This window comes from Oncorhynchus clarkii, chromosome 6, assembly GCF_045791955.1.
Source record: "Oncorhynchus clarkii lewisi isolate Uvic-CL-2024 chromosome 6, UVic_Ocla_1.0, whole genome shotgun sequence".
In the NCBI taxonomy this organism is placed as follows: Eukaryota; Metazoa; Chordata; class Actinopteri; order Salmoniformes; family Salmonidae; genus Oncorhynchus; species Oncorhynchus clarkii.
The window spans coordinates 19,407,478-19,430,893 of NC_092152.1; positions in this window are offsets into that span (position 1 = coordinate 19,407,478).

Consider the following 23,416-nt stretch of genomic DNA (forward strand, 5'->3'; position numbering starts at 1 on the left):
TCCCTTACCCCTCTCTCTCTCCCTGTCTGTTCATGTTTCTCCCTTACCCCTCTCTCTCTCTCTCTCTGTTCATGTTTCTCCCTTACCCCTCTCTCTCTCTCTCTCTCTCTCTCTCTCTGTCTGTTCATGTTTCTCCCTTACCTCTCCCTCTCTCTCTCTCTCTGTTCATGTTTCTCCCTTACCCCTCTCTCTCTCTGTCTGTTCATGTTTCTCCCTTACCCCTCTCTCTCTCTCTCTCTCTGTCTGTTCATGTTTCTCCCTTACCCCTCTCTCGCTCTCTCTCTGTTCATGTTTCTCCCATACGCCTCTCTCTCTCTGTCTGTTCATGTTTCTCCCTTAGCCCTCTCTCTCTGTCTGTTCATGTTTCTCCCTTACCCCCCTCGCTCTCTCTGTCTGTTCATGTTTCTCCCTTACCCCTCTCTCTCTCTGTCTGTTCATGTTTCTCCCTTACCCCTCTCTCTCTCTGTCTGTTCATGTTTCTCCCTTACCCCTCTCTCTCTCCCTGTCTGTTCATGTTTCTCCCTTACCCCTCTCTCTCTCTGTCTGTTCATGTTTCTCCCTTACCCCTCTCTCTCTCCCTGTCTGTTCATGTTTCTCCCTTACCCCTCTCTCTCTCCCTGTCTGTTCATGTTTCTCCCTTACCCCTCTCTCTCTCCCTGTCTGTTCATGTTTCTCCCTTACCCCTCTCTCTCTCCCTGTCTGTTCATGTTTCTCCCTTACCCCTCTCTCTCTCCCTGTCTGTTCATGTTTCTCCCTTACCCCTCTCTCTCTCTCTCTCTGTTCATGTTTCTCCCTTACCCCTCTCTCTCTCTCTCTCTCTCTCTCTCTCTCTCTGTCTGTTCATGTTTCTCCCTTACCCCTCTCTCTCTCTCTCTCTGTTTATGTTTCTCCCTTACCCCTCTCTCGCTCTCTCTGTCTGTTCATGTTTCTCCCTTACCCCTCTCTCGCTCTCTCTGTCTGTTCATGTTTCTCCCTTACCCCTCTCTCTCTCTCCACCTTTTCCCTCTTTATGTCTCTGTCTTTCTGTCTCCCTCTCTCTGTCTTTCTCCCTCTCTCTGTCGTTCTCTCTGTCTGTCTTTCTCCCTCTCTCTGTCTCTGTCATTCTCCCTCTATCTGTTTCTCTGTTATTCTCTCTGTCTCTTTCTCCCTTTATCTGTCTCTCTCAATCTTTCTATCTTGAGTCCACCTGCATTCCATCTAAAAAAAAGTTTGTAACAGTTCGTGCATATATTATGATTAAATTTTGTTCGTTTTGGTCTTTGGCATAGTTTTTTTCCGATGTTTGTGCACAAGCTGAAGTCGGTAGCTGAGGTCGGCCTCTTCGTTGGTTATAGGTCAACAGTAGGGATTCTTCAAATAAGTGTTTGATGTTTCATTTTCATGCACATTTTTTCACTTGAGAAACACTGCACCAAACATCTTAGTTAGATGTAAAATTGCCGACTAAGATCTCCTTAGCAAAAATGTCAAAATTAATGACAGATTTCTGGAGTTATCTTAGATTAATTCTGACTATTTTGAGGCAATGGTGTCTCAAGATGAACAAACAGTTCTATTGCAGCTTTTTTCTAGTTTTTCAAGCGAATGTATTTTAAGGGAGTATGCGAGCACACTCGTTCAGTTCACCTAGTCGAGTTCGGCTAGTCGCTAGCCAGCATGCTGATGCCTTTATTACTCATCTCCACCTTTCTCCCTTACCCCTCTCTGTGTCCTTCTCCTTTACCCCTCCGTGTCTTCCTCCCTTACCCCTCTCCGTGTCTTTCTCCCTTACCCCTCTCTGTGTCCTTCTCCTTTACCACTCTCTGTGTCCTTCTCCTTTACCCCTCTATGTATCCTTCTCCCTTACCCCTCTCTGTGTCCTTCTCCCTTACCCCTCTCTGTGTCCTTCTCCCTTACCCCTCTCTCTCTCTCTTTGTCTTTTTCCCTCTCTCTGTCTCTGTCTCTCTCCCACTCTCTGTCTCTCTATCTTTCTCCCATACTCCCCTCTCTACTAGTTTCTTTTTTGTGGATGCCTAATGAAATCCCCACTGAAATGGACAATTGTTGCTTTGCGAATATTTATAGAATTGAATAATCAGCCCTGTTGTGTTTGTCTGCACTCCCCTTTTAAAGAAATAATGAGTTTGAAGCAGTGGGAGCACTGAATGCTGTAGAGACACAGAACCACTGGTAAAGAATCAAGAGTTTATTATTTCAGTGTAGGAAATATGATGAACTGCAACAGTAACCTGCAGATTATTGGACATTATAAAAGCTTATAGTGCTTATAACATGTTATAACACATTATACCTGCAGGCTTTAAAAGGGCAATCCTCTTTTCAAGCAACCACAAAGGTTTTACCCCATCCAGTGTTTTGGTAAATAGCTCAGGGATGGGGTTGGAGGAATGTAACCAAATTCATAGACAGAGCTAGGAATGACCATCCCATGAGATCAAAATAGAGTAGAGTTTTAACCATACTTTGAGGCTATACAGTGTTTGTTTACAATAAGGCCTACACTGTTTACAAACAAAGGAGTAAAACAAGCTTATATTTTGGGTTTTGATGGGGTACGACAGTTTAAACTGGTGCTGGTGGGGAATAGTGATTAGTAGAGTAGCTGATAGCTGTTGATGTTAGCGCTGCTGTGGAATATAGAATATAGATGTGATGAATATCACTGTTTATCCCTCTCCTTCTCCTGCCATAAGTTTAGCTGTCACATAGTAATGTCAGAACGTTTACAGGTGCGTTGTCTTAGCGTTCCCTCGCTCCTGGAGGTTTTCATCTTCTCTGAGAACTATTTTTAATTTCCTTCTCTGTTTCATGTGAAAGGTTCTCTCTCTCTCTCTTTCTCTCTTCCTCTCTTTTTCTTTTTCACACAGTGTGTGTGTGTCGTCTCTTTGACAGCCATCTCTGAGCTAGAGGTCTTCACGGATATACCCTAACCTGATTACCTGAGATTTGGGGGTCGGATCACGCTCGGTGGCCACGGACCTCGAATCTGTCTGAAAATATGTGAAATACCTGAAAATCCAAAATTATACTTGAAGAAGAAAATATCCTGATGAAAATAAATACCCTTATGAAAATAATCACATTTGCTACACATGGCAGTTGGTTCAGTCAAAAACATGAATCTCTCCTCCACCTGTCTGCCTCTCTCTCTGTCTGGCTTGAGCTGACGCTATAGTGAACTTGTAACATTGTTTCAACTGGACCCTCAATGTTTCCCATGCTCATGAGCTCAGAACAGACATAGCTGTATTTGAGTAAGACAGACGTGTTCAGGTAGCCTATTTTATGACGTCTCCACTGGAGATACTGTATATAGTGACAGCTCAAGCCAGACAGCGAGGCAGACAGGCCGAGTGGCACAGCAGTCGAAGGCACTGCATCTCAGTGCTAGAGGAATCACTACAAACCCTGGTTCAATTCCAGGCTGTATCACAACTGGCCGTGATTGGGAGTCCCATAGGGTGGCACACAATTGGCCCAGTGTCATCCGGGTTAGGGTTTGGCCGTGGTAGGCTGTCATTGTAAATAATAGTTTGTTCTTAACTGACTTGCCTAGTAAAATAAAGGTTCAACAAAATAAAGATATGGGATCAGCAACAGTGCTGGACTTGGAGTGAAATACAGTACCAGCCAAAAGTTTGGACACAGTTACTCATTCCAGGGTTTTAGTGAAGACATCAAAACTGTGAAATAATACATATGGAATCATGTAGTAACCAAAAAAATAGTTAAACAAATCACAATATATTTTAGATTTTAGATTCTTCAAAGAAGCCACCCTTCGCCTTGATGACAGCTTTGCACACTCTTGACATTTTCACAACCAGTTTCACCTGGAAATCTTTTCCAACAGTCTTGAAGGAGTTCACACATATGCTGAGCAATTGTTGAATTCGAAATACATTATAGACAGTGTCACCAGCAAATCACCCCAACACCATCACACCTCCTCTTCCATGTTTCACGGTGGGAACCACACACGCAGAGATCATCTGTTCACCTACTCTGTGTCTCAGAAAGACACAGCGGTTGGAACCAAAAATCTAAAATTTGGATTCATCAGATCAAAGGACATATTTCAGCCCGTCTAGTGTCCATTGCTCGTGTTTCTTGACCCAAGCAAGTCTCTTCTTCTTTTTGGTGTCCTTTAGTAGTGGTTTCTTTGCAGCAATTTTACCATGATTCACGCAGTCTCCTCTGAACAATTAATGTTGAGATGGTTCTGTTTAATTAAAAAAATATATTTTTAACCTTTATTTAACTAGGAAACTTGAACTCTGTGAAGCATTTATTTGGGCTGCAATTTCTAAGGCTGGTAACTCCAATGAACTTATCCAGAGGTGACTCTGGGTCTCCCGTTCCTGTGGCGGTCCTCATGAGAGCCAGTTTCATAATAGCGCTTGATTGTTTTTGCGACTGCTCTTAAAAGAAACTTTCAAAGTTCTTGAAATGTTCCGGATTGACTGACCTTCATTTCTTAAAGTAATGATGGACTGTCATTTCTCTTTGCTTATTTGAGCTGTTCTTGCCATAATATGGACTTGGTCTTTTACCAAAAAGGGCTATCTTCTGTATAACCCCCCTACCTTGTTTCAACACAACTGATTGGCTCAAACACATTAAGAAGGAAAGGAATTCCACAAATGAAGGCACACCTGTTAGTTGAAATGCATCTGAAATCCAGGTGACTACCTCATGAAGCTGGTGAAGAGAATGCCAAGAGTGTGCAAAGCTGTCATCAAAGCAATTTATTTTATGTTTAACTAGGCAAGTCAGTTAAGAACAAATTCTTATTCACAATGACAGTTTACCCCAGCAACACTGGGCCAATTGTGCACCGCTGTAACGATCATCGTTGCATGAAGGATCGGACCAAAGAGCAGCGTGGTAAGTGTTCATGATTTTATTGGATCAACAAACACTCGACCAAAATAAACCAAGAGGGAAAACCAAAACAGTCCTGTCAGGTGCAGAACACTAAACAGAAAACAACTACCCACAAAACACAGGTGGGAAAAGGCTGCCTAAGTATGGTTCCCAATCAGAGACACCGATAGACAGCTGTCCCTGATTGAGAACCATACCCGGCCAAAACAAAGAAATACAAAACATAGAAAAATGAACATAGAATGCCCACCCACATCACACCCTGACCAAACCAAAATAGAGACATAAAAAGCTCTCTAAGGTCAGGGTGTCATGTTTTTGACTGAACCAACTGCCATGTGTAGCAAATGTGATTATTTTCATAAGGGTATTTATTTTCATCAGGATATTTTCTTCTTCCAATATAATTTTGGATTTCCAGGTATTTCACGTGACAACCACCCTATGGGACACCCAATCACGGCCAGATGTGGTGCAACCTGGATTCGAACCAGGGACTGTAGTGACACCTCTTGCACTGAGATGTGGTGCCTTAAACCGCTACTTTGAATCTCAAATCTAAAATACAATTTGATTTGTTTAACACTTTTTTGGTTACTAAATAATTCCATATGTATTATTTCATAGTTTTCATGTCTTTACTATTATCTTCACTATTATTCAAAAATGAAGAAAAACCGTTGAATTAGTCAGTGTGTCCAAATTTTTCACTGGTACTGTAGGTTCCGGTACTCATTTTGGGTGCCAGTACTGTTTATGTTTAGGTGCAGAAGCTCCACAATAATTTTGAGCAAATTTTCTATAAGAGGAACAGGAGTTCAATCGGTAGTAGATTTTAGGTGCCGGTACTCAGCTCCAGTGTGCTTCTGCCCAAGTCAAGCACTGTTCAGTAATATGTTTCTATTTCACACCATGGCGCGGTGCTTAGCCTACTTAAGCCTATGGAAAGGAGAGTGTTGATGATACGATTGTTCAAATACAGTAACTATTGTCATGTCATCAGACTTGTCTATACATAACTATTAACAGACTTGTCTATACATAACTATTAACAGACTTGTCTATACATAACTATTAACAGACTTGTCTATACATAACTATTAACAGACTTGTCTATACATAACTATTAACAGACTTGTCTATACATAACTATTAACAGACTTGTCTATACATAACTATTAACATACTTGTCTATACATAACTATTAACAGACTTGTCTATACATAACTATTAACAGACTTGTCTATACATAACTATTAACAGACTTGTCTATACATAACTATTAACAGACTTGTCTATACATAACTATTAACAGACTTGTCTATACATAACTATTAACAGACTTGTCTATACATAACTATTAACAGACTTGTCTATACATAACTATTAACAGACTTGTCTATACATAACTATTAACAGACTTGTCTATACATAACTATTAACAGACTTGTCTATACATAACTATTAACAGACTTGTCTATACATAACTATTAACAGACTTGTCTATACATAACTATTAACAGACTTGTCTATAAAATAACTATTAACAGACTTGTCTATACATAACTATTAACAGACTTGTCTATACATAACTATTAACAGACTTGTCTATACATAACTATTAACAGACTTGTCTATACATAACTATTAACAGTGTAAAGAAAAATGGTCCTGTGTGGCTCAGTTGGTAGAGCATGGCGCAGGGTTGTGGGTTTGATTCCCACGGGTGTCACGTCCTGGCCATAGAGAGGCTTTTATTCTCTATTTTGGTTAGGCCAGGGTGTGACTAGGGTGGGCATTCTAGTTTCTTTATTTCTATGTTTTCTGTTTCTATGTTTTGGCCGGGTATGGTTCTCAATCAGGTACAGCTGTCTATCGTTGTCTCTGATTGGGAATCATACTTAGGTAGCCTGTTTTTCCACCTTAGTTGTGGGTAGTTGTCTTTGTTAGTAGCCTGTATAGCCCTAGTAAGCGCCACGGTCGTTTATGTTGTTTCTTGTTTTGTTGGAGACATTTATAATAAAGAGAAAATGCACGCTCACCACTCTGCACCTTGGTCCGGTCATTTCCACGATGACGACGGTCGTGACAGAACTACCCACCACCAAAGGACCAAACAGTGTGGCCAAGAGGAGCAGGGATCCTGTATGTCTCCTCACTCCAGTGATGATCCATGGCACAAAGCCTCCAGTGATGATCCATGGCACGACGCCTCCAATGATGATCCATGGCACGCCGCCTCCAATGATGATCCATTGCCCGAAGCCTCCAGCGAAGGCCTCCAGCCCGGGGCCCCTGGCGATGGCCCCCAGTCCAGGGCCTGCGGCGAGGGCCCCCAGTCCGGGGCCTGCGGCGATGGTCTCCAGTCCAGAGGCACCACCAAAGTGGGGGGAGCCAGAGGTGGAGCGGGGTCTGCATCCCGCACCGGAGCTGCCACCGAAGTAGATGCCCACCCGGACCCTCCCCTATAGAGTCAGGTTTTGCGCCCGGAGTCCGCACCTTTGAGGGGGGGGGGGACTGTCACGCCCTGGCCATAGAGAGGCTTTTATTGTCTATTTTGGTTAGGCCAGGGTGTGACTAGGGTGGGCATTCTGGTTTCTTTATTTCTATGTTTTCTATTTTTCTGTTTTGGCCGGATATGGTTCTTAGTCAGGGACAGCTGTCTATCGTTGTCTCTGATTGGGAATCATACTTAGGCAGCCTGTTTTTCCACCTTAGTTGTGGGTAGTTGTCTTTGTTAGTGGCCTGTGTAGCCCTAGTAAGCTTCACGTTCGTTTATGTTTCTTGTTTTGTTGCCGACATTTATAATAAACAGAAAATGTACGCTCACCACGATCAAATCAATGTATTTATATAGCCCTTCGTACATCAGCTGATATCTCAAAGTGCTGTACAGAAACCCATCCTAAAACCGCAAACAGCAAGCAATGCAGGTGTAAAAGCACGGTGGCTAGGAAAAACTCCCTAGAAAGGCCAAAACCTAGGAAGAAACCTAGAGAGGAACCAGGCTATGTGGGGTGGCCAGTACTCTTCTGGCTGTGCCGGGTGGAGATTATAACAGAACATGGCCAAGATGTTCAAATGTTCATAAATTACCAGCATGGTCAAATAATAATAATCACAGGCAGAACAGTTGAAACTGGAGCAGCAGCACGGCCAGGTGGACTGGGGACAACAAGGAGTCATCATGTCAGGTAGTCCTGAGGCAAGGTCCTAGGGCTCAGGTCCTCCGAGAGAGAGAAAGAAAGAAAGTGAGAAAGAGAGAATTAGAGAGAGCATACTTAAATTCACACAGGACACCGGATAGGACAGGAGAAGTACTCCAGATATAACAAACTGACCCTAGCCCCCCCGACACAAACTACTGCAGCATAAATACTGGAGGCCAAGACAGGAGGGGTCAGGAGACACTGTGGCCCCATCCGATGACACCCCCGGACAGGGTCAAACAGGAAGGATATAACCCCGCCCACTTTGCCAAAGCACAGCCCCCACACCACTAGAGGGATATCTTCAACCACCAACTTACCATCCTGACACAAGGCCGAGTATAGCCCACAAAGATCTCCACCACGGCACAACCCAAGGGGTGGCGCCAACCCAGACAGGAAGATCACATCAGTGACTCAACCCACTCAAGTGACGCACCCCTCCTAGGGACGGTATGAAAGAGCCCTAGTAAGCCAGTGACTCAGCCCCTGTAATAGGGTTAGAGGCAGAGAATCCCAGTGGAAAGAGGGGAACCGGCCAGGCAGAGACAGCAAGGGCGATGCACCTTGGTCCGGTCATTTCCACGATGACGACGGTCGTGACAATGGGACTAGCACAGAGAAAGTGTAAAAAATGTATTTCTTAAATAAAAATGAATCTTTATGTTGGTAAATGTATTGCTAGCTTGACGTTTCTTAACATTACAGGATGCAATATGGATTATTCTGCCATTATGTCAGAAGGTCTGCTGCTGACTAGTTCTTCTGGAACATTTCAACAAAGTCATGAACATAAAATATTTCCAGTAAACTTTAAACCAAAATGCATCTCATTTATTTTAATACAAATCTACCCCACCTGTAAGCTCGAACTGTATCAACTTGTCAACTGTTTTATTTTTATTTTTTTACATAGAGCTCAGTCTTTTGTTGCTGTTTGTTTGACTTAGTATTGGCACTGTGGTACGAAGCAGTTGTCCCATCAGCAGTTGTGCCGGGCTGAAGTCATTCTGAAGTGGAGTTGACCAATAGGCCATCAAAGCAAGGTAAGGGTCTGCTGTTTTCTTGAGATTCTTCACTGTCTGAATGATGTGTTCCTCCTATCCTTTGCTTTGAGGGAACTATGGACTGCTAGTGACATGACAAAATCCATACTCTGCAGCGAAGTCCGAAATAGGTCTTCCAGAGAACTGAGGACCATTGTCTGTAAACCAGGACCTTAGGTACCCCAATGTGAGTGACACACTAATTAATTAGCTGCACACTGTTCTCTTGGATGTGCACAGCTTTTGCCACAGTTTAGACACTTTCACTACTTTTTGACATTAGCTTTAGCATTTCCATGGCTAGCTTTCTCAAGCTGAAATTTCTGTTTCGAATGATACAGCCTGCCTTTCTGCACAACTCTATCCACCGAGCATGCTTCTTTTTGTTATTACTGTGTCACCTCGCAGGCAACTTTGCAACTTTAGTTTCCCACGCCATCTCAATGGCTCTTTCTAGCATGAGATATTCATCTATCCATTCTAACAGATGCCTGTCTGCTAACCCAACGACTAGCCTGTCTATAATTAGCTCACCATGCAAAAGTCCATTGTTGCATAGCTCTGCTAGGGCATAAAAGGCTGTGACAAAATAATCCACTGTTTCCCCGTCTCCACAAGTTAAAGCATGGTCTCTCATAGATCATGTTCTTTGATTCTCCCTCATCCTGGACATATTTTGGGTCGGATCTGGTCCACCTCGAATCCGAATCGAATCTGGTATTATCTTTCCAAAAATAACCGGGTCTTGTCGGTGTCGGATGGGAATTTCACGTATCCAATCATTTCGGGATCTAAGAAGACCTCTTCTCTGAGCTGTCACTCAGCACTCCGTCTCCCTGTCTTTGTGAAGTCACTCTCCATTAATAATGGCGGCAGCGCTGAATATTTTACAGCGTTGTACGGGCAGAAAATTGTCCCGCCTTCGAAACCACACAGCGACACTTGTCTGACAAACTTTTATTTCAATCAAACTCTGAGTCTTGTGTTATCTGAGGAAGTTTTACATTTTACCGTCTAAACGACTAAAACTTCAGATCAACTGGTTTGTGTGTGGAGGGGGGGTGAATGTGAGTGTTGTGGTGGTGTTTGCTACTGTAGAGGGAAATAAGTGTTATTGTTAGCAAAAACATACCCCACCGCATTCTTCGCCTGTGTGTGTCAAATGGCGTTTGTGACTGGTTGTCTGTCTTGTGTGTCTCCACAGTATTGGCTCTCTGAGGCGGGTGTTTGTGATGCGCACTGTCAGTATGGTGTTCCAGAGCTCCCTCCTGAACGTGCTGGAACCTTCTCCACTCATGAAAGATGAGAGAAGACCAGACTGCACTCTGACCACAACTTGACTAGGCAGCATTGTCATCAGTTCACACACACTCTAACCATGGACATACACCATTGACTCTAACCAGCATGTCCTTTCCACTGATCTAGACCTGTACATGTCTCTAGTCCCCCACAAGCCACATCTGTTTGTCTACCCGTAGCTCAATATCTTTCTTTCACCTTGCACAAAGTGGGAGCAGGAGGCAGTTGAATGTGTGACTCTGATGAATGAAGGCAGGCACCTCCATGTGACCTGACTGACTCACACAGGTAGTCAAGACTATTATGAACAAACCCACTGGGCTCGCAGATCCATCCGCTTTGCTACACATGATGGACTTTACTGGATGCCCATCGTATGCATCTACAACGGCCACACTCTAACTTCCTGACCCCATAGCGAAACAAATAACACGTTGTGTCTTATGTTACCCATCCACATTCAGGCCTATACATATAACATTTAGTCACGTGTAACCTATCCACATTTAGGCCTACACAAAAAACATTTAGTCACGTGTAACCCATCCACATTTAGGCCTATACAAAAAACATTTAGTCACGTGTAACCCATCCACATTTAGGCCTATACAAAAAAACATTTAGTCACGTGTAACCCATCCACATTTAGGCCTATACAAAAAACATTTAGTCACGTGTAACCCATCCACATTTAGGCCTATACAAAAAACATTTAGTCACGTGTAACCCATCCATATTCAGGCCTATACAAAAAACATTTAGTCACGTGTTACCCATCCACATTTAGGCCTATACAAAAAACATTTAGTCACGTGTAACCCATCCACATTTATTTATTTTTTATTTATTGAACCTTTATTTAACCAGGTCAGTCTCATTGAGATATAAATCTATTTTTCAATAGAGACCTGGTACATAAGGTCTACACGTACAATACACACATTTGTGGTGGAAGAGGTGAGTTTACAGCGCTTTGAGCATTTAGAAAGGCGCTATATAAATGCAATCAATGATTTATTCTTTATTTTATGATACACCCAATCCATTCGGTGTGCTGAATTAGCCCATAAGCCATGCATGCACCTCAGCAGTGGTGGAAAAAGTACTAAATTGTCATACTCGTGTAAAAGTAAAGATACCTTCATAGAAAATGACTCAAGTAGAGGTGAAAGTGACCCAGTAAAATAATATTTGAGTCTAAAAGTATTTGGTTTTAAATATACTTAAATATCAAAAGTAAATGGAATTGCTAAAATGTTCTTAAGTATCAAAAGTATAAGTAAAATTATGAATAATTTCAAATTCTAATATTAAGCAAACCAGATGGCACAATGTTCTTGTTTTTTTAAATTGATGGATAGCCAGGGGCACAATCCAACACTCAGACATAATTTACAAATAAAGTATTTGTTTAGTGAGTCTGCCAGATCAGAGGCAGTAGGGATGACCAGGGATGTTCTCTTGTGTGAATTTGACCATTTTCCTGTCAGAATGTAAAGAGTACTTTTGGGTGTCAGTGAAAATGTATGGCATAAAAAGTACATTATATTTCTTTAGGAATAAAGTAAAAGTTGCCAAAAAAATAAATAGTAAAGTACAGATACCCCCCAAAAACTACTTAATTAAGTAGTACTTACAAATAGTTTTTACTTAAGTACTTTACACCACTGCACCTCAGCCAGGCAGACGTGGATTTAAATACTTATTGTTGTCAAAAAAAGGATGGAAAGTGCTGCTAGGATAGACTAGGAGATCTACAAATCTCAGATCCCCCCCCTACCCCCCCCCACCCCCACCTCTCTCTCTGCTCTCTCTCACAAACATCCACGTTTAATCTATTCCAAATCATCTTGGCTTCTGGACCGATTTCAAGGCTGTGTTGAAACAATGACTGGTAAATGTTCCAAGACCAGCTCAGTTAATCCCTACCATTGTGACAATGAGTCGTCATAATGCTGCATCAAATGTACATGATCTTAGGGGCATTGGAAAACACAATGTAAGTAATTTAATTTATGTTCCCCTAATTGCACCGAATACATCTGTTTATCCTACAGCTACTGTAAGCAGTAATCATGAGCCTATAAACCAGAGTTACACTGTTAGCACTGAGGCGGTGTGCCATAGCAGGAAGACCACTTAGTGCAGGGTGATATGCATAATCAGCTCCAATGTAGATAACATGAGTAAGTCTACCTCTGACAAAATGTCTCGCAACATTGGGCTGTTGTGTTGTTACAGCATCAAGGCTCTTTTTCCGCCCCTAAGGTATGTCCGTGTTGAGTTTGAGCACTTCCTGGGCGGCCTCATCACCACACCCACAGCTGCGATGCACTCTACACAGAGAGCAGAGTCACCCTCTACATTAATTTAATTTAGCAATTACAGTTAAGAGCTTTGCTCAAGGGCACATCAATAGATTTTCACCTTGTTAACTCGGGGATTCAAACCAGCAACCTTTCAGTGACTGGCCCAATGCGCTTAACCACTAAGCTACCTGCTGTCCTCTACACACCTGTCAACATAGAACATAATTTCCAATGGCCAAGTCAAGTCCTTTGTCTGAGAAACACACATCTGCATTAAAGACATCTTCATTTTTTCCCAGTAATTTTAAATAATCATATATTTGACCCACCGCCTCAATTTGGTCTTTTGTAGCAACATTTTTATAAAAGTAGAGACTCAGAGCTACAAAATGATATATTGTGCAGTTGAGGAAGAATTGGAAAGTAATTCTGCTTTGAAAGTTGATAAACTTGTAACCCAACTTTTGAGAAAATGGCCCTTGAATATTTTGGTACACCTACAGGACAGCTCTTTGTCTACACCTATTCATCATTGTTCACACCCTCTTAAGCCCCACCCATCTCTTTAAGGACTCACATGAGGCAATGTGGTAAACAGAGTGAGTAAGGTAGTTAACATCCAAAGATTTCAAGACTAAAAGTGGTGAAAGTAGTAGCCTACAATAAGGAAAAACTCCAGATAAAAATACACTTTATCTAGTCCTTGGCATATATCTTAATCTGACTTTGAAAGTGTCCAGATAAAAATATTGTATAAATATTAGATGATGCTTACTCAGACACTTGTCTAAATGAACGGGTCATGTGAAATAAATGCTATAACCACCCCCCCCCCCCAGCCACATCTAGCTAAATTGATGGGTCACTATAGACATGTACACATGTTCATGAAATACAATAGATGGCCATAATCACCCCAGACACACCTGGCTAACTTGATGGGTCATGTAATCATTATCTTTTTTATCTAGCTAGCTAAACAATGAACCATAATCTCAACCCATTATCTACAGGACAAATGGATTGTTATAGCCAGCCACTATGCATTATGCTGGAGTATAAATCTGCAAATAGCTAAAGCTAAGCAACTAGGTTCAATGTTACCAGAGCGGTATCAACAGGTATCACAGGTAGCCTTCCTCACAGCAATACCCACTGGTCTGCTTGGATCTCTCTCTCAATCTCTTTCCATTTCTCTCTCTCCTTTTACATATCTATATTTCCCTCCCCCTCTCTTTTTGACATAAATTATTTTGTCCTGTTTAAACTGGGCCATCGCTGCCTGGAGGTATTCTGTTCGCAGCCTCTCAAACGTCACTCAATCAATTCTGAAGGGGACGAGCTGTCGCATTTCTACCAAGGAGTCGTTGACTAGGAAAACAACGCCAAGGAGGACACAAGGCTGTATCTGGGCAATTAAGGAAGTAAAACGTAATGAAGCTAATAACCTTTGGGGTTAATTTGAAATGTTCTCATGACAGTGACACAGTGACCTTTTTAAGGTCATATCCAGTGACAGAAAGCTGATACCGTGAGTGCTTGTCGATGACCCAGGAGAGACAAACTGAATCCTTTTTACAAGTTAGCCCGAATAAAAGGTCTTGACTTAACTCAGATCTAGAGGGGCTCAGACTGTGTGTGACCAGCTGAACCCAGAAATGAGATCTAGAGGGGGATCTAGAGGGGCTTAGACTGTGTGTAACCAGCTGAACCCAGAAATGAGATCTAGAGGGGGATCTACAGGCACTCAGACTGTGTGTAACCAGCTGAACCCAGAAATGTGATCTAGAGGGGGATCTAGAGGGGCTCAGACTGTGTTAACCAGCTGAACCCAGAAATGTGCTCAAAACGGAGACCCAGCAAAGATGCCTGGGAAATGTCTCCTTTGCAGCTCACCTATGTTGTCGCCGGTGACATTTGTCCGAGTCAGGTAACTGGCTAAATTACAATTAGCCACACAGGAGCTATGTTACATGGCGTCAAAGGCACAACTAAGGAAGACCTTGTCTCCTTTTCACAGCCCCAAAGTTCTAATGATCTAAGTCATCTGCTCACCATGATCACTCCTCCCCTTATTAAGATCCATCTCACTTTGATCATGTGGATTTAGGGATAGCCAGAACTGTACTGATAACTATGCATGCCATAGCGGATGTCTTAGTGGTTTCTGCTGAAATAAATCCATTCAGTTAAGAGGTTAGCAGTTTACATTGTTTCATTTGTAGAGTATTTATGTCATACACCTGAGTGTATGGAACAGGGTTGCCATTGTGTGAACATTTAGGTGTCAGTGGAGGGTGGAGACCCATGGAGATGCGTTGGCTATGTTGCCTTGTTGTGTTTCTGTGGGCCTGAGAGTTGGAGTCTGGGATGTTAGGTAATCTGTGTCGGTGTGGTGTGGCCTCTAGTTTTTCTCTCTCTGAGCTCGTCCCTACCTAACCCTCTCCTCTTCTCTCTACAGGCCACCCACTACAGTTTCCTGTCCACTCTGGAGGTACTGGGGAAGCTGATGTTCGGTGCCCTGGCAGGGGGCCTGGTGGACTGGGTGGGTTTCCCCACTGCCTTCCTCCTTTTCCTGGTCCTCTCTGCCGGAACAGCCCTCCACATCTGGAAGGCCACAGACACAGGGGCCCTCAGGGAAGAGCCCAAGTGATCAGCTTTTTGTTCTAGCCCTTACTAACACATCAGATCAAGCTACTCAAAGGGTCGATAATCAGTTGACTAGTTGAACAAGCTGTGTGAGTGTAGGGTTGGAACAAAAACCTCCACACCCTATAGGTGTCCAGGACTAGGGATGGTGATCACTGAGATTGAGGAGGAGGAGGAAGTAGTGTGTTGCATGAGTGCGAAGCAAATTCTGTCGTACGTCGGCGTCCTAGAAAAACTCTGTATCTCACTTTTTTTAAACATAAATTGAAAGTTTCACAGAACATTCCACTCCATGTTCTGTGAAAGATTAATGAATCTAGTACTATTATAAGTAATTCAAAAAGCCATGTGAATTCCCATTAATATATGGCAACAACAACATTGTTTCAGATTCCTGAAAAGTAAACTTTTTTATACAAGATTTTTCCAGGACACTGATTAGTAGCTATATTGAGTTGGGGGATTGGATCAGTAGCATAAGGGATAGGGAGGACAATAAATGGGAAAACTGTTGAGCAGTTGAGCAGTAAAGTACATTTGCTAGCTAGCGTATAATTTTGATTTGAGGTAGCTAGTTTTAACGATTACTCAGCTGGCCTGGGTTAGTTATTAGTGCAATTAAATTGAAACCGGATCAAACTGTCTGTTAATAAACAACATATTGCTAACGCTACGGTTAGGGTTAGCTTTAGAATAAGGGTTAGAGTAAGGGTTAGGGTTGGAGCTAGATTTAGGGTTAGTAGATAGTTTAAATGTTACTGATAGTCCATCTGTTGATCATCTACAGATGGACTATCTAATAAAGTGTTAGCGAGAACCGTATTGTAGCCTTACATTCTGTATGGTGGAAAGTTATTTAAGATTGGCTAAAGAAAATACAAAAATATGCAGTTATTGTACATTTTCATGTAATTTGTTATGAATTCTGGGGAAAAAATGAATGGCATGTAATTTTACATAGATGCTGATTGTTTTACTACCTGCTGATATTACTTATTTGAGTTGTTAAATAATGTGTAAAGTTATTAAGAATAACACCGTATCTAAATACTTTTTAGTGGGCTTGAAACACAGCAGCTGAAGCAACTTAGATTGTGGTGAAACATACAGCAGCTGAAGCAACTTAGATTGTGGTGAAACATACAGCAGCTGAAGCAACTTAGATTGTGGTGAAACATACAGCAGCTGAAGCAACTTAGATTGTGGTGAAACATACAGCAGCTGAAGCAACTTAGATTGTGGTGAAACATACAGCAGCTGAAGCAACTTAGATTGTGGTGAAACATACAGCAGCTGAAGCAACTTAGATTGTGGTGAAACATACAGCAGCTGAAGCAACTTAGATTGTGGTGAAACATACAGCAGCTGAAGCAACTTAGATTGTGGTGAAACATACAGCAGCTGAAGCAACTTAGATTGTGGTGAAACATACAGCAGCTGAAGCAACTTAGATTGTGGTGAAACATACAGCAGCTGAAGCAACTTAGATTGTGGTGAAACATACAGCAGCTGAAGCAACTTAGATTGTGGTGCAGTAATTTGAACGTTTTTTTTGTATATATATTTTTTTACAGTTCATTTGACTGGTGAGAGGCGTCTACTGGCAAAAGGACTGAAATATTCAACCAATGCCTCACACTGATTGAATACCATCTGTCTTTTGTTTACCGTATCACACATTGTGATGGCTGAATTACAATACAGGGTTGTTTTCTCTATAGTTTATGCACCTTACAGAACTGTTTCTGTTTTTTCACATTGTTATTTTGTTCAAGTGTTTTGGATAATAAAGAATCATGAACACTTAGCACGCTGCACCTTGGTCTGGTCATTTCCACGGCGACGGCGATCGTGACAAGAAGCTCTTATCCAGAGCAAAGAGAACAGTCTATGACTAGGGTGGCTGGGGTCTTTGACAATTTTTATGGCCTTCCTCTGACACAACCTGGTATAGAGGTTCTGGATGGAAGGAAGCTTGGGCCTGGTGATGTACTGGGCCGTACGCCCTACCCTCTGTAGTGCCTTGCGGTCGGAGGCCGAGCATACCAGGCAGTGATGCAACCCATCAGGATGCTTTCGATGGTGCAGCTGTAGAACCTTTTGAGGATCTGAGGACCCATGCCAAATCTTTTCAGTCTCCTGAGGGGGAATAGGTTTTGTCGTGCCTTCTTCACGACTGTCTTGGTGTGCTTGGACCATGTTAGTTTTTGGTCATGTGGACAACATGGAAGTTGAAACTCTCAACCTGCTCCACTACAGCCTTGTCGATGAGAAAAGGGGAGTGCTCGGTCCTCCTTTTCCTGTAGTCCACAAGACACCCAAACTGCTTGTTACATTTTGAATGCTTAGCACGACAGGAAAATGGTCCAATTCACACACTTATCAAGAAAACGTCCCTGGTTATCTCTACTGCCTCTGATCTGGCGGACTCACTAAACACAAATGCTTAGTTTGTAAATGATGTGTCACACACTGATCTGTTTCACCTGTCTTGTGATTGTCTCCACCACCTGTCCAGGTGTCGCCCATCTTTCTCATTATCCCCTGTGTATTTATACCTGTGTTCTCTGTTTGTCTGTTGCCAGTTCATTTTGTTTCGTCCAGCGTTTTCCCCTCTGCTCCTGTCTCTCGATTGTTCCTGTTTCCTAGATTTCCCGGTATTGACTATTCTGCCGGCCCTGAGCCTGCCTGCCTGCCGTCCTGTACCTTTGCCCCACCTTTCTTGATTACTGACCTTTGCTTGCCCTGACCCTGAGCCTGCCTGCCGTCCAGTACCTTTTCCCCACCTATCTGGATTACTGACCTCTGCCTGCCCTTGAACTGCCTTTTGCCTGCCACCGTTTGATTAATAAACGGTTGTTACTTCGACGTTGTCTGCATCTGGGTCTTACCTGAAACGTGATAATACGAACTGGCCATGACTGACCTAGCAGACTCGGACCAGCTGAGCAACGCCATCTCCTCCCAAGGAGCCACCATTGGTAGGCACAAATTTCTCTGTGACCTTATGGAAGGGGTCCACACCTTGGCCCGAATGCCATGACCGGGCGTTGGACCTCTTTCTAGAGCAATTCCGTGGGTTGGCTGGGAGGCAGCCTGCTACGACGGTAACCTCACAGCCCCACAGTAACTCGGCTGTTAGCAGCACCACCTCACCGGTCACTCTGCCTTCCGGGGAGCCCCGCTTACCTCCCCCGGAAAGCTTCAATGGAGAGCCTGGCACCTGTCGGGTGTTTCTAGCTCAGTGTGCCCTCATCTTTGAGCTTCAGCCCTCTTCCTTCCCCTTGGCCTGCTCTAAGATAGCGTGCCTTATCACGCTGATGTCCGGGAGGGTGCTCGCCTGGGCTACAGCTGTATGGGAGCAACAGCCGGCCATATATGTCAGTCTGGAGTAGTTTGTGGGAGAGGTCAAGAAGATGTTTGATTCCCCATTCTCGAGAAGTGTGGCTGCCCGGAAGCTAAGTCTCCCGCAGTGTGGCGGACTATGCATTGGATTTCTGCACATTGGCAGCTGAGAGTGCCTGGAACCAGGAAGCGCTGTTCGACATGTTCCTACACTGAGTCTCGGAGGAGGTCAAGGACGAGCTTGCCACCCGGGAATTACCGATGAATCACGATTCCCTCATCGCCTTGACCATCAGGATCGATGGGCGACTACGGGAATGACGCTCGCCCGTCCAAGGATTCTCCTCGCCTCCTCGCCATCTCGGAAGTCCCCGACGGCTCTGTTGCCGAGAGAACCCGAGGCTACCCGAGGTTCCCAGAGAGTCGCCGAAGACAGCCAAGTCTCCGCTTCTCGAGCTTATGCAACTAGGCAGAGCAGGGTTGTCTCCAGCGGAATGACTATACAGGCTCAACACTAAGAGTGTATTGCAGGACTCGTGGTCATTTTGTGTCCTCTTGTCCATTAAAAGACCAGGCTCACCGGTAGAAGCGAGTACTCTGTTGGGCCATATGAAGAACTTTTCTGATTCCCTTTACTTTCACACTGTTTCATGCCATTCTGCTGTAGGGAAACCAGTCAAAATCTCTTCGGGTCCTCATCAACTCTAGGGCCGATGAGAGCTTTTTGGACTCTACCCTGGCTTCCGAGCTGGTCATCCCCACTCAGCCCCTCTCCATTCCCATGGACGCTAGAGCCCTGGACGGGCACTCTATAAGCCGGGTCACCCACAATACTACTCCCATCAACCTACATGTGTCAGGGAACCAAAGCAAGGCTATCCAGTTCTTGCTCATTAAGTCTCCTCAGATTCCTGTGGTATTGGGATTCTCATGGCGCCAGTGACACAATCACCTCATTAACTGGTCTACTGGTGCCATCATGGGCTGGAGCCCGTTCTGCCACGCCCATTGCCTAAAGTCAGCACAACCTGCCCCACAAAGTCTTCCTGGGCTCGGAAGTTGCCCCGGACCTCTCCGCCATTTTCCGCCCGGATGACTGCGGGATTTACCTTCTCCCTATCACTATTTCGACCCGGGGATGACTGTGCACTCTGTCGGGACCAGAGACCAAAACAATGGAGACCTACATTGGGGATTCCTTAGCTGCAGGATTCATTTGTCCTTCTTCCTCTCCCGCCGGGGCAGGGTTCTTCTTTGTGGAGAAGAAGGACAAGACCCTACGCCCGTGCATTGACTACCGGGGTCTCAATGACATAACGGTGAAGAACAGCTACCCGCTACCCCTCATCTCCTCGGGCTTCGAGTCGCTTCTGGGGGCCACCGTGTTTTCCAAGCTGTATCTACGGAACACCTACCACTGCACCAGGGACAAGTGGAAGACTGCCTTCAACACGGCCAGCGGTCACTACGAGTATCTGATCAAGCCATTTGGCCTTACTAACGCCCCTACTGTGTTCCAGGCTCTGGTTAATGATGTTCTCCGTGACCGGTTTGTCTTTGTCTACCTCGATGACATCCTCGTCTTCTCCCGCTCCACCCACAAACATGTGCTCCACGTCCAACAGGTTCTCCAATGCTTCCTGGAGAACCAGCTGTTTGTAAAAGCAGAGAAGTGTGAGTTCCATTGCTCCACCATCCATTTTCTGGGTTACGTCATCGCTGCAGGGAGTGTACAAATGGATCCTGGGAAGGTGAAAGCGGTGGTGGATTGGCCCCAGCCTACTTCTAGGGTGCAGCTGCAATTTGTCCTGGGGTTTGCCAACTTCTATCGCCGCTTTATCCGAGGTTACAGCACCGTGACTTCCCCCTGTCAGCACTCAACTCCCCCAAGTTCAGTTCACGTGGTCTCCAGATGCTGACTGGGCATTCTGGGACCTCAAACAACGCTTCACCACAGCTCCCATCTTGGTTCATCCTAACCCATCCCCTCAGTTCATGGTGAAGGCCGTTGCTTCGGATGTCGGAATGGGGGCTGTCCTGTTCCAGCGTTCTGCCCTGGACCTCAAGCTACAGCCCTGTGCATTCTTCTCCCAACGCCTTAACGCCACAGAGAAGAACTATGATGTGGGAAATCGTAAGCTTCTCATGGGGGAAGATGGCGTTAGAGGAATGGAGGCACTGGCTGGAGGGGGCGGAACATCCGTTCATCGTGTGGACCGACCACAAGAACCTGGAGTATCTCCGCACCGCCAAGCGCCTCAATTCCAGGCAAGCTAGATGGGCACTGCTGTTCATACGGTTCAACTTCTCCATCTCATACCGGCTGGGATCCAAGAATGTGAAGCTGGATGCGCAGTCACGCTGCTAAAGCCCCACCACTACTACCCTGGAACCCGAGACCATCCTTTCCACTTCATGCCTGGCGACGGACGGCACTCAGCTGGGGAATAGGGAAGCAGGTCCATGAGGCGCAGCGTTCCCAGCCAAACACCGGGGGGGCTTTGATAACCAGATGTTTGTTTCTGAAGCTGTCTGCACCTCAGTCCTGGAGTGGGCCCACTCCTCCAGACTTATCTGAACGAAGCCGAAGAACACCATCCCAACCGTGAAGCACGGGGGTGGCAGCATCATGTTGTGGGGATGCTTTGCTGCAGGAGGGACTGGTGCACTTCACAAAATAGATGGCATCATGAGGTAGGAAAATGTTATGGATATATTGAAGCAACATCTCAAGACATCAGTTAGGAAGTTAAAGCTTGGTCGCAAATGGGTCTTCCAAATGAACAATGACCCCAAGCATACTTCCAAAGTTGCTGTAAAATGGCTTCAGGACTACAAAGTCAAGGTATTGGAGCAGCCATCACAAAGCCCTGACCTCAATCCTATAGAACATTTGTGGGCAGGTCTGAAAAATTGTGTGCGAGCAAGGAGGCCTTACAAACCTGACTCAGCTCTGTTACATCAGTTACATCAGCTATGTCAGGAGGAATGGGCCAAATTCACCCAACTTATTGTGGGAAGCTTGTGGAAGGCTACCCGATACATTAAACAATTTAAAGGCAATGCTACTAAATACTAATCGAGTGTATGTACATTTCTGACCCATATGATGAAAGAATAAAAGCTGAAATAAATCATTCTCTCTACTACTGTTCTGACATTTCACATTCTTAAAATAAAGTGGTGATCCTAACTGACCTAAAACAGGGATTTTTACTAGGATTAAATGTAAGCAATTGTTAAAACTGAGTTTAAATGTATTTGGCTAAGGTGTATGTAAACTTCTGACTTCAACTGTAAGTATATTTACTTTTAGAGTTTTACTTAATTAGTATTTTACTGGGCGACTTTCACTTTTACTTGAGTCATTTTCTATTAAGGTATCTGTACTTTTATTGAAGTATGACAATTGCATACTTTTTCCATCACTGATCATGCGCAAGAATGTGAGGTGTTTTCAATTATGGACAGCAGTGTCCGCAAAGAGCAGTGAAAAGGGGAAAACGGTTTCCTCTCACTAATGTCTACAGATTTATCAAAACAAACAAATATGTAGGTAACTCTTAAAAAGACTGACACAGGCAATCCTCATTACCTGGATACCTACCTTTCCAAAAATGAATTGTATTATTTGGACACTATAATTGCAGTATGTACTTCACTGTAAAATAACTACATTTGAACTGCAAAACTATAAACTATAAAATGACGGCACTACTGTAGGTTCAAAATGAGGATGCAGTAATTATAAAATGTTAATTGATCTTTTGCTTCTGGACATGGGGAGGTGTGCCCCTTATTTTGCCCAATAAGGAATTTTCTGAAAATATATCTGTCCATTAAAGGGGCAATCTGGGATTTAAGTAACAACAAAACGGACACCACACCACTTTTTGGTAAACAGTTGAGGGGGTGGAGAAATGTGTCCATTCTGAAATTCATAGACACAGCAATGGATTAAAGGACTGACCATCCACAGCTGTGGGATGTTGTGTTTAGCAGGCCATCATCGGCCTGACTGCCTCTGCAATCTCACTCTTATCCTCTTTGATTGTAAATGCCAGTGAAAGTTATTTTGCTATATCTCTGATAGTCTTGTTACTCAGAGAGACAGAGCTTCTCACGACAACCCTGCTGAGATAACTGATCACCGATCGGCATATTCTGAATCTGTTTGATAGGTTATTAATAGCTTTTTAAGCCATGACACAAGTAACCAAGTTATTTTGATGATGAAATAGGTAGACCAGGGATGGGCAAGTACAATTTTCCCCCAACCCTAGCAAACACAGCTGATTAAATGTATTGCTTTCTAAACGGAAGATCATGATTAGTTGATTATCGGAGGTGTGTAGGCTTGGGCTGGGTTAAAAGTGAGACACCAATCAGACCCCCAAGGACTGGAGTTGCCCATCCCTGAGGTAGAAAGGGTTGTGTAGGTTACTTTCTAAATGTAGTCCGTTACAGTTACTAGCTACCTGTCCAAAATTTAAATCAGTGATGTAACATTTTGATTACCCAAATGTAGTAGCGCAATTGGATAACTTTCAGTTAATTTTGGATTCGTTATCCCTTAAGAGAAGACAAAAAGGATCCATCAAATGCATTTGGTGTGTCATCTGACTTGTGATCAGACTCGCTCAGGTGGAACAAACTTTAACATGCACCT